Raw genomic sequence first — 19,626 nt, 5'->3', positions numbered from 1 at the left:
AGACAGACAGACAGACAGACAGACAGACAGACAGACAGAGACACTGAGACACACAGAGAGAAAACATTACAACTGACTGAATTTCTGGCTGGGAGAATTAAAATTTCTGTTACCTTAGTTATGTTATCACAATGGTAAAACTCATGCCATTGTGTTTGTCATTCATCTCATCTCATTCTTCTAACAATATGCAAGATTGTTTGATTTTGTCCATTTTCAAAATGTTATTTAAAGCAGTTAGTCATTTACTCAAATTTATGTGCCTAGAATGAAGTAGAGTTGAAATCTGAAGTGATTGTTTCTAATTCTAAATAGCAAGTTGTATGTCTCTGACAGTGCCAAGACCCCGTCAAGGGAAGTGAAAGCACCCAGAAGGACCCTCAGCCTGGCTTCAGCTCACTCTTCAGTGCACTTTTCTCTTGGATCTGCTCATCGGGGCAGCCGCTTGGGATAAACAGATCTTTCTTTTTACTTAGTGGTGGTCATTCTCTAACACTGACAAATCAGGCACCCAAACTTAGAAATTATAGACCTATTTACATAAGGAAGATTGACAATTAATATTTTAAAATCTGAGGGTAACATATTCCTTATATTGTACTTTGCCTACAAGAAAATCAGATCTCTTATCAGGGAAAGATATTAAGGAACTGCCTGAGAAAAAGACAATATAGGCCTATGACAGGACACACTGCAGACATATTTCTACTTCTTCACCCTTCAATGATTACACAGAGGCAGAATTGAATTAGTGGGGGGGGGTGGAGGAAGAACATGGTTACAGAGCCAGATTGCCCTGAATTTGAGTTCTGAATTGATAGTTCCCTAAATTAGTGATCCCAAACACCTGCCTTACTCTCTCAAATCCTCAGGTTCATCCTCTATCAAATGGGATAAAATTAAAACTATTAAAGGGATGTTGTGAATTTTTTATTATTTGGTTGCAGGGTCTCATTACACAGCTCAGACTCAGTGTGATCCTTCTGCTTTCAGCCTCTCCAGTGCTGGGATTATAGGCATGCACCACTACACCCATACTCTGAGGCCTGCTCAGCCCACCCTGTGGGTGAGGCTGGCACAGCATGTGGTGCTGGGGGTCAAACCATGTCCCTGCGCTTGCCTAAACCTGCCTAAGCAGGTGCTTTAGTACACTGAGCTATCTCACCAGCCCCGCTGTTATGATTATTAAAGGATATAATTTGGGCAAAGAACTTGACAGACAAGTAGATAATCAAAAATATGATGTCAGCTCTCACATTTTTGTCTTCCTGATTTGCAATTTGATGTTGCATTTCCCAGAATTTAGAAAAAATTCCCAAATACAATACAGTGGTACCCTGGTTCATGAACTTAATTTGTTCTCCAAGTTTGGAAAATATTTCCACTTTTGTGATTTGTATGGGAAAGATGCCTGTGGTCATCTTTGTCACCTGATGTAGAGTTTACAAACAACAAGATTTTGCCAAAAACTTCTGCTTGTGGAACAAATTGTGTGCAAAAAATAAAAAAGCCATGAACCAAGGCATTACATTATATGTGAAATAAACATAGGTCCAATGGGTAGAGAGGGTAAGAAAGTGGAGAGAAAAAGGGACTTATCATTAAATAAGTAACATATTTAGTAATAAGTACTCAACACATTCTATGTTCCAGGCTCTGTGCCATACCTCAAAGCTAATATGGATAAATCATGGTTCCTATCCTAATATGACATTGTTCTTTTAGCTCATAGTCCAGCCAAGGAGACTGAGCCAAAAACAGACAGGAAGCACCAAGTGATGAGAGCTACAATAAAGGAAACAAACAGGTAGGAACATGAATAGGTAGTGGTGGTGCTGGTTCATGTGTACATGTTATTAACTGTCCCCTGTGGCAAAAAGGGGACTGAAGGTCAAAGAAGACTTATTAGAGAGATGTTGGATGCACAGACCATAGAACAGCAGATTCCAGGGACATAAAGATGAGATGGCATTGGGCCTAGACTCCTGGCCCAAGTTGGAAGCAATATGCCATAGGTCCCGACTGCACGATCTCCTATGCTGGGGCCTGGCACTGTCATTGAGGTAGAGAAGGTACAGGTCTGTCTCAGTGAACTCACAGTACAGCATGTAGAAATTGTTAAGGCAGTAGAACAATGAATGCCAGAACGGAGAGAAATTTAGGGTGGAGACTGGGTGGTTAGCAAGAACCAGAAGGGAAAGGGGTAGCTAAGTGTCCCCATGGGGCAGGGTGGTGCCAGAGAGGTCTTCACAGAAAAAATAATGCTTCACTGAAAACTGAGTAGAAGTTTTCCTCTTTTCTTCTCTTCTCTTCTCTTCCCTCCCCTCCCCTCCCCTCCCCCTTCTCTCCTTTCCCTTTCTCTTCTCCTCCCCTCCCTCTCCCTTCCTTTCCCTTTCCCTCCCCTAACCTCCCCTTCCTCTGCCTTCCCTCCCCTTCCCCCTCTTAACCTCCCCTCCCCTAACCTCCATTCTCTTCCCCAACCCCTCTCTTCCCTCCCCTCCCCCTCTTCTCCTCTGCCCTCCCCTCCCCCTTCTCTCCCTTCACCTTCTCTTCCCCTCCCCTCCCTCTCCCTTCCCTTCCCTTTCCTTCCCCTAACCTCCCCTTCCTCTGCCTCCCCTCCCCTTCCCCCTCTTTACCTCCCCTCCCCTAACCTCCATTCTCTTCCCTCCCCTCTCTTCCCTCCTCTCCTCTCCCCTGCCCTCCCCTGCCCTTCCTTTCTTTGCTCCCTTCCCATCCCCTCTCTCCCCTTCTCCCTTCCCCTCCCCTCTTCTTTTTCTTTCTTCTCATGATGAGTTCACCTGTGTACTACTTGGAGACTTACTATAGCTAATTATGAGCACAGCAATGTCTAAACAAAATAGTGACATGTTCAGACTTGTTTTAGCTTCATGGCTGAAGTTATAAGAGAAAGAATTCTTGTATGTGTTATAATCCAACATCCTAATTTTAAAGATATAAAAACTGAAGCCCAAAAGGGAGGAGAAATCACTGTCATCAAACTACTAAGGTAGCTGCTAATAGAAACAATTTAGAACCCTCATGTGCTCACACACCTCCTTCTGTTGAAGCACACTACCCCTTTGCCAGCCTGCACGTTCCGAACCTCACCCCATCTTTGCCCAAGGAGATCTAATTCTCTGTTGTCTTTTTCTTCCTCGTTGGCTAAATACATTCCTGGGGAAACTTCAGAAATATATTCACACTAAGGTGAACAGACTTAAGTGTTATATAGGGGAAACAGGGCAAGAGAATAAAGCCTCACTTGGGTATTCATGACATGATTCAGCTTATTTCTTTCTATGGCAAATTCTAATTCTTTCCACTGTATGTGTTTGATCCAAGCCACATGGTCCAGAAAATACTTTCATAAACAAGAGAGTCACAGAGAAATGTGCAATATTATATCCCTCTATGGTTTCTAACAGGTGGCATTATCATTCCATCCCCTATAGCATGAAGTATTCACAAATGTTCTGGACTAAAATAGGCAAGTCAAGTGCATAGCCTCCCAAGCTCAGCTGGAGTTTCTTCATATGGAGGTGTTTATGGAGACAGTAAGAGTATCATATGAGGATCCATCCCCCTCTTTCATCTATCTTTTGTGACCCAAGAGTGGAGAGGCATTGTTGTTGTCCTATGATGCTGCCAAGTTACACTGGTTTCAACCAAAAAGATCTTTGTAGCTCTTATGTTGGAACATTAATAACAATGAAAGCAGCCTGAATTTTGGGTTTTAGTAATAATAATCAGGGTTTCAACATAGGTTGGGTTTGGAAGGTTCCCCAAAGGCCCATGTATACCCAGCGTGGCCTGCAGTGCTACTGGGAAATTGTAAAATCATTAAGAAGTGGGGTCTAGTAGGAGGTTTTCAAGTCACTAGCAGTGCTCCTAAAAGGGACTGTGTAACCTTGGTCCTTTCTTTCCTCCCTCTCCTCTTATTTTTTAATCCAGGAGGTGAGCATTTTTTGTTCTCCAAACAGTACCACCCCAATGTGCCACCTCATCAGAGGTTTACAAGCAGCTGTGGGCTGAATCTTTTAAACCTGTGAGCCAAAAAAATCTTTTCCCTTTATGAATGAATTATCTCAGGTATTTTTTATGAGAGAAAAATGGCTGACATAGAATTTTTTTCTAGGTATACTTCCTGCTCTCTTCATGTGTCTTTGGAACACAAAGATTATTATCATCATTTTATAGATGTATAAACTGAGACCCAGTTGGTAAGCACCAGGACCAGGATCTGAACCCAACACTTTATCCCTTCCTTAGACCATTTTCTATTGCTCTAATAGAATACCTGCAAAAGGGAACTTACTGGGAACTTACTGAGCACTTATTGTGTGCGAGGTATTATTTTACAAACTTTATGTGTGCTACCTCTGAGTTTTTACCATCCCCATTTTCCAGATGAGGAAGTCAAGGGACAAAGAAATAAAGTAACTTCCTAAGAGCACATGGCTGATTAGTGATACAGACGGGATCTCAGTGAGGAAGACAAATCCCAGAGCCCTTGTGCTTAGTACAGTATTCTGTTAGCAATGCAGTCAGTTTTCAAAAAAGAAAATCATTAGAATTTGTGGTTCAATATTAAATGAGTGCTTACTAGAACCAGACAGACAGAAGCTCTCAAATATAACATCTTATTCTGATGAAATGCCTATAAAAGCCTATGAAAAAAGTAACATTCTCATTTTATGACATGGCCATGAGAGTCAAAATAGCTCCACAGAATGAAGGTCTTGTGAAGGGACTTGAATATGTGCTACAGGTGTTTGGACAACTGTACCAGGAGATGGGGTAGGGAATGCATGCTTATTTAGAATGTGTCCGGGGAGGTAATATGGCCCCAGGATCTCAGTGTGGCATTTATTCATCCTTTATCCTATGTAAAACTCAAGTTGCACTTTGGTTGCCACTGTGGCTATGTTGGGTGATGGGCCAAAAACAAGTGATTAGGTAGTTAAGAAGGACAAGTGTCTTTGTCAAGGACTGGATTTATTACTGCAGGAGCAGGTTTTTAAAAGCAAGGCTGCTCCTCCTGGTTTGCCTCTTCTGCAAGTGCTCACTTACCCTTCCATTATCTATCATGTTATGATGCAGTAGGAGGCTCCTGACAGCTGTGGTGGCAAGCTTCTGATGGTTCATGGGATGAAGAGGCTCATTCACAGGATGGAGGACCACATAGCTCTAGGGCAAAGGAATGCAGTGAAGTCATTCTGGTGGTTGTAAACAGTAAAGTCAGCCTCTGTGGAGACGGCCGTGTGAGCAGGCCAGAGGAGGAGGAGACAGGACTGCACTGGGAGCCCCAGGACACATCGGAGGACTTGGAGAAGCTCTCTCTATATTCGGATTTTGGTTCCCTAGGAAAACATTTGCTTCTGGCCTCTTTCCTGTTAGTTCTTCCACTGCCCAAAATTCTTTCTGCTCTCCTGGAAACATGCTTCACCCTTTCCTACCAGTGCCTTTTCTCTCTACTGTTCTCTCCTCTTCACCCCAATCCAGTTAACTCTTATTCCCTCTTCAAGGCTCACATTAAAAGTCACTTCCTCAGAAAAGCTTTTCCTACTGCTCTAGGCTAAATTAGGACTCTCTACAGAATATGATAAAAACATTTGAAAATTAGAATATATTTTAGAAATAGGCATAAAGAATTATATACTTCTTATGTCTACACATAAGTCCAAAAATCTCACCATATACAACCTTGAAGCAGGACAGTCCCACAATATTCCTTTTCCTGTCTTTTGTTTTCATTTACCACCCCCTTCTTTTTGAACAACCATCTACCTGAGAGACTTCATAGCAGCATCTGGCATGTCATGACAAGCAGCCCATATTTAGAAGACCAGAATGACAGGCACTCCAAGCATGAAACTATTATTACAGATTACCATCTGCAGTGCAGTTGCTTAGCTCACAGGTATCAGTATATATAGTTAGTCAGGGTGAGAATCTTTGCAATTAACTGCTAGATTAAAAAAATCTTCTGGAGATTCTCAGGATCATTGCCTCACCCATTTTCTACTGTAGGGGACTCAGGTCAACAATTTCTGACATTGCCAGTGAAGCAGAAAATCCAATACTATTATGGACTACTGAACTCTTTTAGATTGTTTTGCTGAGTTAACACACCTATAATATTCAAATAACGGAACTTAACAAAAAAAAGGTATACAGATGAATGTCCATTTTGTATCTATGTATTCAAAGTGGTTAGGATAGATATATAGTTGCATTCTCTTAACGAATAGAGTGATTTGTTCTAATGGTGTTTATAGATGGGATGTCATTCGTGCACTTGTACAGCAATTAACCACTGGGAGGAATGTATGCAATGTGTTAATTGTTGAAACTGTCCTACCAATTAGATTTGAAACTGTCTCATTGCTATTTGTTTATCAATAAAATTATGGGAAAAATAAAAAAATAAATTAGGACTCTCACTGTTTCTAAGTCTTACACTTCTTCAGCATCTTCTAAAAGAATAACAAAATCCCCATGATAAACTTAGTATTTACGTACTACAAAGTGTACTAAGAAAAAATAAAAATTAAAAAATCAAAAGCTATACTTCTGGGAGGTTGAAAACAGGAGAATCACCTTGAGCCCAATTTGTGTAGTGGACCCTGTAGACCCTGCACTAAATACATTAAAGACAAACAAACAAAAATACTTAAATACGTGATTAGTGGCTTGATGTTTGTCACTTGCTGGAACAAGGAGTTCACAAGCGCAGGAAATCTTTCTTGCTCCATTTTTTGTCTACTATAGTAGAATCTGAACAAACAGTATACAGAGATTATTAAGAAGGACTATCATAAATACTAGTTGCAGAATGAATATAGGGACAAAGATGGAATGCAGAATGGAGAAGGCAGCATTCTCCTTGCTCTTTGGTCAGATTCTTAGGGTGTTATTCTTTTTCATTATATTAAAGTTCATTTTCAAAGCTGGTGGCTTTGGCTCTTCTACACCATCCCATTTTGGGGGTACCAAACTCAGCTGGTCTCTTAGAGCTTCAAGTGCTCAATGAAGCTTGTAAACTGAAAGAACAAATAAACACTGTTCTAAGGCACTGCATTAGCTCATCAAAACCTTTCCTCCTCTTCAAAGCTCAGTACTACAATTGCATTCCAGGATATACACCACATACCCAGTTCTTTAAGAGTAACTGATTGTAGATGAGGGCTCATTAGGTATAAGATGTGAATGACAAGTTGTCTTTAAATTTTATTAAATCTCAGGGTCAGGGAGATGGCTCAGTAGAATAAGCGCTTCCCTGGCAAGTGTAAGCGCCTGAGTTCAATCCCTGGTTCCACCAAAAAAAAAAAAAAAGAAAGAAAGAAATTCTGTCTCTCAATTTTATAAAAAGGACAGCTGCTAAACCCAGACCAATAGGGTAGAAACATATTGAGATAAAAATGAAAAATACTTTTCTATGCATCATCCCACAAAAAGCAAGGTTATCTTTCACTAAGGTTGGAAAACAGATCTTCACAGGATATATGGATCATCTCATTTCCCTGAACAAATGAAGTTTAAGGCACACAGCAATGGCAATGTCAAAGAAAAGGCTTGGAAGGGATCTTCCCCTGCCTGGGCCTAGTGCCCTGCTCTTTACCTGCTCCCTTGAGCTTTGTCAGTGACTGTCCATGAAGCTTTCCTGGCTGCCCATTGCTCTTGCTCAGCCCTACTTCTGAGTCCCAGGGACAGCCTGCATCACAGCTGCCCAGTCAAACACTGCCACTCTGTAGATGGTTTTGCTGCCTCTCACTGATTTGCCCTCTAGTCATCTGCTTTCAGTTACCTCTGAAAATCCTATTTTTGCAGTTGTGAGCACTGTGGTGCCACCATCCCCTGTTAATGGACCAAATAGGCAGCTGCTTTACTTTATCCTTTGTCCATTTCCAGGCTACTATCTTCTGCAATCTACATCTTCTATGTTTTACTCTCTTGCATTCACTGATTCATCAGCTTTAGAGGATTAAGTATATTTGAAAGAGTGAGGATGAGACAGTGAAGTTTTTTCTAGGATTCTCTCTTTTACACATGAGGCACTAAGTTCAATAAAAGTTCATTGACTTGCACTATGTGAAAACTACTGTGCAGAAAGGGAAGGGTAGCTAAAGAAATAGATGACACCATTTAGATCCTGGTCACTAAGAAAAGAGATACAAGCATAAAAGACTAGAATGGTTAAAAGGGTATCTCTTTGGGGTGTAAAAAGAAGACTGGAATGGCAACAGTAATAAATATTAAGCAGTCTTATGTGTATAGGATGCCACAGCAGGCATTTTATTTGAGGCACCAGGTAACAAGGAATACTACATTCTGGAGAAATATCAGAAATACAAAGAATTTCCATGTGCATACTTGGAAGGCAAGTAAAGGACTTCTGAAATCCCTTGTCCACTTCAAGTATCTAAAAAGAAAAGAGATTTGGAGATTCAAGAGAAATTCACAAGGGGAAGTTTTGGGGTCTGGAATGCCACACACCACAGCCAGAAAGAGGTCCCTGAGGTGGGATATTCTTTTCTTGCCTGTGTGTAGAGAGGTGGGGACACAGCTGAATTCTGGCTCCTTCATAAGAAATCTAGTGAGGAGGAGATTGTACAGGAAGTGAAGAAATAGCTACAGTTATAATATTTGATGATCTTGGTGCTTGCAAAGGCAAATGGATGATACCATTTGGACTCATGTCCTGAGTCTAAATACAGTGAACAGCCAGAAAAGCAGGGGATAAGAAGGTAGCAACAGTAGGAGAAACAGGATACATTCTTGATGGCCACTGAGTAGAAGAACTTGCAGTAGAGCCCAGGAAAGAACCATACAACAGGGAGTCAGCTAAGAACATCTTTCAGGCACAGAGAGACCCATGTGTCAGCTTACCAGAAGCCCTTCTGTTCCCTTTGCACTCCTTTCCCTCTTTAACCTTGGGGAACTATGGGAGAGATGGGTAGAAATCAAAGAGACAAAACTCAACCCACAACCCTGATATCTCCCAGTTAGAATCTGGCCTTGACCAGGGGAATAAAGAGGTAAAGGAAGAAGATAATATTAAATCAAGCTCAGAGTTTTCATTGTTGAGGCCTAAATAATACAATTACTTAATTGAGGTCTGTTTGCTGATTGCAGTGATATAAGCACCTACTATTACCTAAAAGAGAAATTTTCATCCAGGGCAGGATGAGGACTATCTTCATGAATAGATCTAAAGCACTGGCAGTAGACTAAAAATAAAGCATCCTTTATGAACATAAAGTTCCTGCATATTGCATCAATATATTATTGGCAACTGTGGGAGGCACAATAACTCCAGGCCTCCAATCCTAATGCAAGTGGGTTTTTGGGTTCCTCTTCCCCTACCTCTGCTGAGCTAAGTTCCTAGTTATTTTACCCCGCCTATTTCCCATAAGTCTCCTGCTATGCCCTGGAGGTGGGACTTCCTGTCATAGCCCGGTTGCCTAGTTACTCGCGCCTTTTACCCGCGGACATCATTTCCCTGTGCCTCCACTATACATACCCAGCACCTCCCCTGAATAAAGGAGACTTGATCAGAATCCTGTCTTGTCTTCATTTCTTGTGTCTCCTGTCTCCTATCCTTTGTCCCCTACTCAATTCCCCGCTCCTCCCCCAGGTGACCTTCCTTGACTAACCGGGACAGGCAACATATATTAACACACTAGACCTGGCAACAATATTGGAGAAAGGTAATATTTTTCTCCACATTTTAGTAAATGATAAAATTGAGACACAGGATGATTAAGTAACTTCCCCACAGTCACCTGCTAGCTAAACACAAATATGGTACTTGTACGCACCAAAAACTTTTGCATGAGAATATATATGAACCCTAGCTAAGTCCTCAGAGCTTGGCAGAGATCCAGTGGTTCAGTAGGTGCAACACAGCTATTGTTGTAGGATCTGATTTCAGAATGCTTTGTTGGAAGTAAATACACAAAAAGATATTAGGTACTCAAGAGCAGCTGGCCTGAACCAAATGAAATTAAGAGTATTCATTAGGACACACCCTACAAGTTCTAAACTCCATTTTCTCATCTTCTGAGCAGGCCATGCCATCCATGTCCATATTTCATCCTTTAGACACAATTTTATAATCTGCACTGTCTTGCTGTTGGTTCTAGACTGCTTTTGTCCTTTCCATGCTCTTCTGTCTTATTTTGGCCCATTTGTCTCACAATCACACTAAGATGACTTAAATCCTTTTAATTATTTCCTGGTACTTTCAATCATACAACAACATTAGCCAATGACATTTTCCCACAAGCCTAAAAAATCCAGATATAAAAGCCTAATCAAACTCATGTCATGTAATCTGCACCAAGGTAATATAGTTGTCAATTTCAGAGTTGAGACCAAGTTCAGCTCCATATCTTATTTAGTACTTGATTAAAAAGATAGTCAATTTGGGCTGGTGTGCCCATCAAAGGCATCATGATTTGGGACTACAGTGCACACCTCGTGCTCTTGTGCGACTCTTAGAGTTTTGCTGGATGTTGGACATCAACTATACTGACTACATCTGAAAAGTGTTGAGGCAAACTACTGTGTTTCACTCACACTACTTACAAAAAATATATAGTAAGGAAATTCACAGTGGACTGAATGTCTGTGTCCCCCACAGTCTAATCTGATGGTGTTACGAAGTGGGGACTTTGGAAGTAACTGAGAGAATAGAATATTCATGAATGAGATTAATGTCCTTACAAAAAGGATCCCAGGTGCCTCTCCTCCTCCCCTCTCTCTGCCATGTAGAATACAAGAGAATGGACCCCTACCAGGTAATCTATATTAGAATCCTGGTCTTGGACTTCCAGCCTGAAGAACCGGGCTACGGAAGTTTATATTACAGAAACTAGTTACCCAGTCAAAGGTACGTCTTAATGAACTAAAATATTACCTCAGTTTGGTCAGTATTTTTGACAAGAGTTGTTAAAAGATGAACTATTAAGGAGAATAAATACTTTGTTATGTTCATTTTATAATGGTCTTACAAGGGAGGCATTATTGTCTCTGTTTCAAAGATGAGAAAACAAAAACTCAGAGAATCCAGATAATTTTTCAGGGTCACAAACCAAGCAATTAAACAATCTAGAAGAAAACTAAATTTGTGCAATTTTTCAGTTTTGGTTCTTTCTCCTCTTGTTGCTTGAGAATACATTTAAAAACTGATAATAAAGAGAAATCTGTTGAATGGAAATTAAGAAGCAATAATATTATCACTGAAATATGTATACTATCTTTCCAGGAATATATTTTGATGCAACATTTATGTTTATCAATTCATTGCCTCATTCATTCATTCAACAAATATTTTTTGAGCATCTCATAACTTCCAGGCATTGTGCTAGGCACAGATAAAAACTCAGAGAGAAAAGGCTTTCCTAGCCAGGTGTGGTAGCACATACCTGTAATCTCACAACTTGGGAGGCTGAGGCAGAAGGATCACTATGAGTTTGATGCCACCCTCAGCTACATAGTGGGTTCAAGTCCAGCCTGAACCATCTAGTGAGATCCTGTGTCAGAAAAGGTTTTGCACTTATGAAGCTTATATTCTAATTATGGAGTAGCAGGTGAACAATAGCAAACGAGAACCCAATATCAGAAAATAATTCAGATACGGAGAAAATAGAGTGATGTAATAAAAAGTAAGAGGAATTTAGAGGAGCTACTTAAATAAGGTGGTTAATGAAATCCTCTTGGAGATGAGATCAGGGTTCAAGAGTAAGAAGTCAAATAAAATAAATGAATGTTTATGGTCTTGGAAAATCCACAAGGCAGATGTAGAAGGGAGGGACACTTTCCCCTCTACTTCCAATGACTGGATCTTCCTAAGCTCCAAGGTGGGGACATGTGATATAGATGGAAGATAATGGGCTTTGAACTGGATACATGCCAACCTGTGGAAACGTGGCTGAGTCCTTTAACCTCTGAAAATGTTCTCATGTGTGAAAATGGGAATAGTAACTCCTTCCTATCAATGAGAATCAATTGAAATAATGAATGAATATTCATTTCTTAGTTGTAATAGAAGCTGATTGACTGATAAGGCGTAATGGAATTTTGTTAAACAAGTCATATGGTTCACATGATGATTCAAAGGTTTAAAAATCCAGCTTTGAGGCTAAATAAACATGCCTAACACCATGTTGCAGAAGTAGTCAGATAAGAAAACCACAGCTGCTACCAACAGCACTAAGGACCAAGTGCTACATTCCACACTGCTGTGATTTTTGTATCACTAATTCAAATTCATATCAACTATTATGCTGCAGCACAATGACATTACTAGGCAAGGAACTCAAGGTTACTTATACTGACTAGGCCTCAAGATGCTTGCTTCAGAATTGATTTTTTTTTTTTTTTGTCTAGACACTTCTGAATAATGGTGATTAAGTCATATACCTGTGCCTTACCTTCAGAAGAGGACAGGGAGGTGAGTTTTCTAACTCTTACCTTAAGAAGGAAAGTGCCCATGAAGAATATTCCAAAAGGATTGGACAGGGATAAAATATGGCAAGTACAAACTAGGAGGGAAGAGATCATGCAGTACCTTCCAGGGCCTGGGGGCCAGCATATGTTCAGTGAAGGTGATCTTTGTTTATTCTTTCTGTTGTACAGACTTCCTTCTTTCTGATCCTAAGCCTTGAGGAGGTATTAATAATGCTTGCTATATGGGTAGATGAAAAGGCCACCATGTACTATTTAAGACTCCCCGAGAGGAATCATAAATTTAGCTTGTGCTATAGACACCTTCCAGAGAGACAGGCTGCTGACTGGGACTTGGCTCAGAGCACAAACAACGTGCCTGGCATTTGCCTGAATCCAACCTAGCTCAGATGTACTGCATCCTGATTAAATGAGGTGAGCTGAAAATCTATCCTCAAATTAATTGCTGCCATATAACAAAAGTCTTTGGGACCAGAAACACAGAAAGCAAAGCAGAAACAATGGACAAAAGACGGTTAGTTCAATATGTCTTGTTGCCCTGAGCAGCATGTGTAGTGTGTGTGTGTCTCATGTTGTGCACCTTAGAGGCCACATCCTTTCTTCTCTATCTGAACTCAGTTCCATCTAGAATATACACCTCAGTTTTCTGAGCTGCATTTCATGTCCTTCTCTCTGCCCCTGCTGTTTCTGTCTTCTGGGGCCCAAGCTTTTTCATACACATCAGAGTATTTTAAAGTCTTTCAAATATTAGCAAAACTATTCCCTATGGTAGATTTCCTCATCCCAGATAAGGCACTCCCAGAAATAAATCATATCCTTCATGGAAGTCAATTTGACACTCAAATTATTGGGTTAGAGAATAGTTTAAAAGGAACTTTACTGTATATTGTCAAATTTGATTTAAAGAATGTTTCTGAATTTTATTTTACTACAATAATCAAACATTTACTGAATTTTCTTACCTATTTCTAGCACTTCTTTATAGGCACTGCACAGGGGCTCAAGAGGAAAGAAGGAGCACAAAGTTACATTTTGTGATCTTTCATCTTGCCTTAAAGGTTATCAAGATCAAAATTGAACAAAATCATTTTCTCAAGATCAATGACAAGGTGCTACTACCTCCACTGAGGAGAGAGCATGAGGTTATTTGCACGGTTTTAATGTATGGCTCTTGTTTCTCTGTCACTATTCTAAATATCTGGTTACTATAAGAGAGGCTTAATTTCTATAAATGCATGAAGAATTAGTGTTGTGCCTCAGTATCTATCTGACCATGCATCTTGCCCTGCTCCCACTCCCTCCTCAATCAAATTTATTCCCATTTATGGTAAATGATGTTATCCTACAAATAAGTCCAGCACAGACCTATAAGGAGAAGGAATTTTAGACAATAAAAATAACACTCTTATCAAGGGATAGCAACATTATGTATACCACATTTTCTATTAATTTTAAAGATAAGGAAAACAGAATTCCTTATAGTTGAACATTGTGCACACAGGCACATAGTCATTAAAGACAGAAGTGAGGATTCTGCTTCAGGCTTCATTTTCCTTGTGTTACACTACCTACCTATAGAGCTTTCTTCAAGGTAAAGGCACATCCTGCTTCTTCTTCCAATTTTCCTAGAACTCAGACAGAATCATTGTGCCCTTCCATAGCATGCCTCTGCCGAGGCACTGGATGAAAGAATATCTGACTTAGGAAGGATATTGAGAGCACTTAGGTTTTTTTTTTCCAAAATTTTATTGATAAACAGCAATGAGACAGTTTCAAATCAAATCGGAAGTACAGTTTCAACAAATAACACACTGCATATATTCTTCTTAGTGGTTAATTGCTGTACAAGAAGTGGACTTGTGATCCTATTTACAAACACCATTAGAACAAATCATTCTATTCATTAAGAGAATGCAACTATATATCTATCCTAACCACTTTGAATACACAGATACAAAATGGACATTCATCTGTATACCCTTTTTTTTCTAAGTTCCGTTATTGAATATTATAGGTGTGTAAACTCAGCAAAATATTCAAAAAGAGTCCAGTAGACCATAATAGCATTGGGTCTTCTGTTTAACTGGCAATGGCAGAAATTATTGACCTGAGTCCCCCACAGCTCAACATAACAGCATGGCTTTACTTCCTATATTTCATCTTCATACTTTTCTACTGGATGGTTAAGACCAAGGTAAAGCAGGACCTGTGCAATAAGAGTTGTAGCTTTTTGGTCTGAGAAGGTCAGTGAAATCCCCTCAGGATTTATCCTGAGATCCTGTACCTCAGATTGTAGAACCTTTGTCAGTGCAGCCATGTGGATGAGTCACGGCCATTGCTTGGCCAATGAGAGCACTTAGTTTTAACCACGGTTAGAATTTTGCTTAACGGGGCCAGGAGATGGCTCAATGGAATAAATGCTTCCCTGGCAAGCACAAGGGCCTGAGTTCAATCCCTGGTTCTACAAAAAAAAAAAAAAAAAAAAAAGAATTTTGCTTAGTGGTCACCATGTATGGATAGCGAAGCAGATGCATTTTGGAACCAAATCATTGTTTTATGCATCTGCTGTTCTCATTCCAAAGTAGTGGTGAGACAGACGGACTGAAGGACGTGTAGACTGGAGCCCAGTGTCCAGGGTAGGGTTTTGCCTCTCTATTCCCATCCCCACATTAGCTCTTTATCACAAGCTAGCTCATACTAAACAGCATGGCACACCAGTTTGTTTAACTTGGTATAATTTTAAAAGCAGGAGCTAGGCAGGTCTTCACTTACACTTCAGTTTTCCCCTAGGCTGTGTGACCTTAAGAAAAATGTATAACCTTCTTAAACATGATTATTCATCAGCGAAATGGAGAAAATTACTGTGAGGAATCTGAGATAAATACATATAAAAACAAGCAGAGAGTCATACAGCAAATACAAACTACTTGTTCATGCAGCAAACAGTGTCAGGGAGTTATTAATCATTTACTATTATTATTACCTTTCTAGACTGAACTTTTAAAGGCAGATGCTGCTTTGAACCTGGTTCTTTAACTGGAACTGACCTTCTCCTACTTCCTGCAATTGGAAGCACAAAAGACCAACCACAGGCATCTGCCCTACTATATTTGCCTAGATTGCTCTTCTTTACACAGTCTGTTGCCTGCTCCTTTTTTTTCCACTAAAAACAAACTTGCTTGTATTTCTTACAAAATTTAAACCATGGACAGTGATGCACTTTCCTGGAATTTAGGGGTCAATGCACCTACCTGGAATTTCCTGGTGTCCAATCTACGTGCAGTCTTGCCAATTATTTATTTTGAACTCAAAGAGAAATAACTCCCTTTCTTGGAAAGACAGATGCATAAATCATAATGCATTCAAATTCCAGGGATAATAGCAACAGAGAAAATTGCTTTGCTTCAGCTAACCACTATACCTTAAAAGTTACATTACAACAAGTTAATGGCTTTCAATCACAAAATCCATTTTCTTATAGAAATATTTAAATGTTTCTCATATCTTTCTTTAAAATTTTTCCAATTAAAATATAACTATAGCTGCTTAAAGAGAGGGAGAAGACAGCCCAGGGGAAGGAGACTGGAAGGATATAAGGAGAAGTCAGAGAAAAGGAGCAATGAAATTTAAATCATTCATAAGAAAATTAGAGTGGGTGGAGGGAGCCTCGGGCTGCATTTCAACAACTTGGCAGAGACTCTGGTAGACACCAACAGTTGATCACCGCCCTGAGGAACTTTAAGGAGTCCTTCCTCCAGATCCATGTGAGCAACCAACCCCCAGAAGCCGGGGAGTTGCTGGGTTGCTTTACCACCTATGAGATCAAGATCAAACCAAATCTCTTTTCAAACCAATCTGTTGTTAGAAAACAATACCCTGACTTTGAATGGCTAGCAAGTGAATGAGAGAGAGAGAGAGAGAGAGAGAGAGAGAGAGAGAGAGAGAGAGAGAGAGAGAGAGATTATAGATCCTCCCCTCTCTGGGGAAGAATTTTTGCATCAGCTACCTTTTAAAACATGGTGATAGGATATTTGAGAACTATCTCAGTTACTTTTCTATTGTTGCTGGGACAAAATACCCAACACCCCAAATTAAAGATGAAAAGGTTTATTGCAGTTAGTGGAGGTTTCAGTCCATGCTTGGCTGGCTCCAAGGTAGAGTGGCATACTGCAGAAAGCAGCCATTCTAGGCAGCAGAAAACAGCAAAGAACAAAGGCAAAAGGGAGGAACAGTGGCAGCAATGGCAGAGGCAAGCCTATTTCCTTTCCTTTTATTGCCTTCAGGCTATCTGCTGCAGGGTGGGTATAGCACTCAAACCTATAAACCTAGCAATTCTCACACCCACAATCCCAGTCTTAGTTCATGGATTAATTACAAACTATATAAACTTGCCCCAGTGACTGCATGAGGCTTTGGGGGGAGGGCACCTACACACAAACCATAATAAGAACAATTTTAAGGAAAGGAAACAAGGGATGGAGCAACTTATAAACAAGGACAATGGTCGTCCTCTGGCACAAAATAAATGTTATTTTTATGTGTTTGATTCTACAGGATTAAATAACAGATAAAAGCTACACTCCATCTAAAATACAACATGCTTGAAAATTGGAAAGAGGCGAAAACATGACCATTAATGATAAATATGCACCAGTGAAGACATTCAAACTATTCTTTAGCATGATGCACAGAAAATGGTATAACTTGCTTTCAGTAAAGTAATACTCAGGTGCTTGGCAGTTGACAAGTTAATTTGCTTTAGTGAAAATCTCTCATTCCAGCCTTTCTATATAAATAACTCTTTCTTGCTGTTTTAATGTGGAATACATACTATAGCTCACAAACCTTTTCACATAATCTACAGTGTCCCAACTAAAGTTTCTCACTTGGTCTATTTGCACAGTTTTTGTGTCATGTTTGTTTCATCAATCTGATTGACTAGAATATTTCTCTCCCTCCTCCTAATGTATAATGTCACTTGATCTAATTTGTACTTGGGAGTACTGCACAGTTCATTTTTAGTGCCACACAGGAAATATACACACTTGTGTGAATAACATATTTTCCTCCCAGCATAAAGTACCCTTCACAAGGAAGATTGAGGAAAATCTTTATATTCTGTATAAAAACAAAATCAAATTTATATACTAAAATTGTCTAAAAACTAAAGTTACTTTCAAATAAAAATGCATTTATGATATGCAAAAAAATTGTAGGAAATTTAGAGACCTTATGCCACTACTTCTCAGACTCTTTAATGAAATTGAAAGTGAAGCAATACTTCCAATGTTCTTCCTGGAATCAAGCATTACCTGATACCAAAATCAGAGAAAAATCTAATTATAAAAGAGAACTACAGGCCAATTTTCCTAATGAATATATACACAAAAATCCTCAACAAGATACTGGCAAACAGAATGCAGCAAGTCATCAAGATTATACACCATGACCAAGTAGGATTCATTGAAGGGATTTGGGATTGTTCAACATATGTAAATTAATAAACGTTGTATTCCATATTAACAGATCCAAAGACAAATTCCATATGATTATTCAATAGATGCCAAAAATTACAGTACCCACCCATAATGAATACCTATAGAAAATGAAAATAGCTGGTCAGTATCTCAATCTGATGAAATCTATCCACGACAAAGCAATAGCCAACATCATATTGAATGGCCCAAAACTGAAAGCTTTCCCTCTAAAATCAGGAACAAGACAAAGGGTATCCACTATCACCACTCTCATTTAACATAGTTCTGGAAACATTAGCCAGACAATAAGACAGGAGGAAAAAATTTAAAGGAGTGACAATAGGAAAGGAGGAAGTTAAAGTATCATTATTGATGAAGGACATGACACTCTATATAGACGACACCTAAAACTGCACCAAAAGACTTCTAAATTTAATAATCAAAGTCAGTAGTTAGCAGGATATAGAGTCAATACAGAAAAGGTAATAAAAGAAAAAAAGAGACAAGAACAAAAATTTAAGATTTTGTGAAAGCAAGCAGTAATATTCAATCATATGTTCAATCTTACGTGACTATCTGTTAATCTGAGCAACAGATTTGATGATAAAATAGATAATATATCAATCATTGTTAATCAGTTATTCTTGTTTTGAAAATCTGTAACATATGTATTGTTGTATGTGACCCTGTTTCTGTTGTTTCTGATTTTTGTTCTTGCTTTTGTTTTTGCTCTTCAAAATAAAATAAAATTATAATAAAAAGCAAAAAAGCCTTCCTATACACAAATAACAAACTTACTGAGAAATAAATTAGAGCAATAATATTTTTCACTATATCATCCAAAAAAATGAAATACCTACAAATCAGTCTAATAAAGGAAGTAAAAGACCTTTACACTGAAAACTACAAAACTTCAAAAAAGGAGGTTAATAAAAGTATCATTAAATAGAAAGATATTCATTGTTCTTGGGTAGGAAGGACCAATACAGTAAAAATGGCCATACTCCCAAATTGATATACATATTTAATGCAATCTTGATCAAAATACTAATAGCATATCTCACATAATTAGAGAAACTAATTATGAGTCTTAAAACTTATTTGGAACTAGAAAACATAGAGGAGCAAAAGCAATTCTAGGCCACAAAGGTAAGGCTGAAGGCATCATAATCATGGACCTGAAATAATATAAAAAGCTACTATACTAAAAACAGCATGGTACAAACCAAAAAACCAAATGAAAACAACACAACTCCCTCCACAGACTCCACAACCAACCAACCAACCAAACAAACAAACAAACACAAAACTGATCCAAAGATCAATGGAACAGATTAGAAGATGCAGAAACAACTTTAAACATACTTAGCCACCTCATCTTTTGCAAAGGAGCCAAACACCTTCACTAGAGAAAAGATAACCTATTTAATAAATGATGCTGGAAAAGCTGGCTTTACACATGCTGAAGTTTAAAACTAGACTCAAAACTTTCACCATGAACTAAAGTTGAAATGAATCAATGATCTAAAGATGAAAACAAGCACTAAATTTGCTGGAAGATAGGATAGATAAAACTCTTGATATTAGTGTAGGCATAGATGCTATGAACAAAACACTAATTGCACAGGAAATACCACAAAGAATCAATATTGGAATCTTCTCTTAATAAGAAGCTTTT

At 39.0% G+C, this 19,626-nt stretch overlaps 1 protein-coding gene and 1 pseudogene across 1 annotated transcript in view; both read right to left on the bottom strand.

Annotated features, from left to right (window-relative positions):
* Nucleotides 1–5,088, bottom strand: part of LOC105743222 — a 27,212-nt pseudogene extending 22,124 nt beyond the window's left edge.
* The window catches only part of Agbl4 (ATP/GTP binding protein like 4), a 1,571,060-nt gene that overhangs the window by 436,101 nt on the left and 1,115,333 nt on the right, over nt 1–19,626 (bottom strand). The gene's annotated exons all lie outside the window — the stretch shown is intronic.

Source organism: Octodon degus, unplaced genomic scaffold (genome assembly GCF_000260255.1).
Source record: "Octodon degus isolate 3935 unplaced genomic scaffold, OctDeg1.0 scaffold00107, whole genome shotgun sequence".
In the NCBI taxonomy this organism is placed as follows: domain Eukaryota; kingdom Metazoa; phylum Chordata; class Mammalia; order Rodentia; family Octodontidae; genus Octodon; species Octodon degus.
Note: the sequence above shows the minus strand (reverse complement) of the source record. Positions and strands in the feature narration are given on the sequence as shown.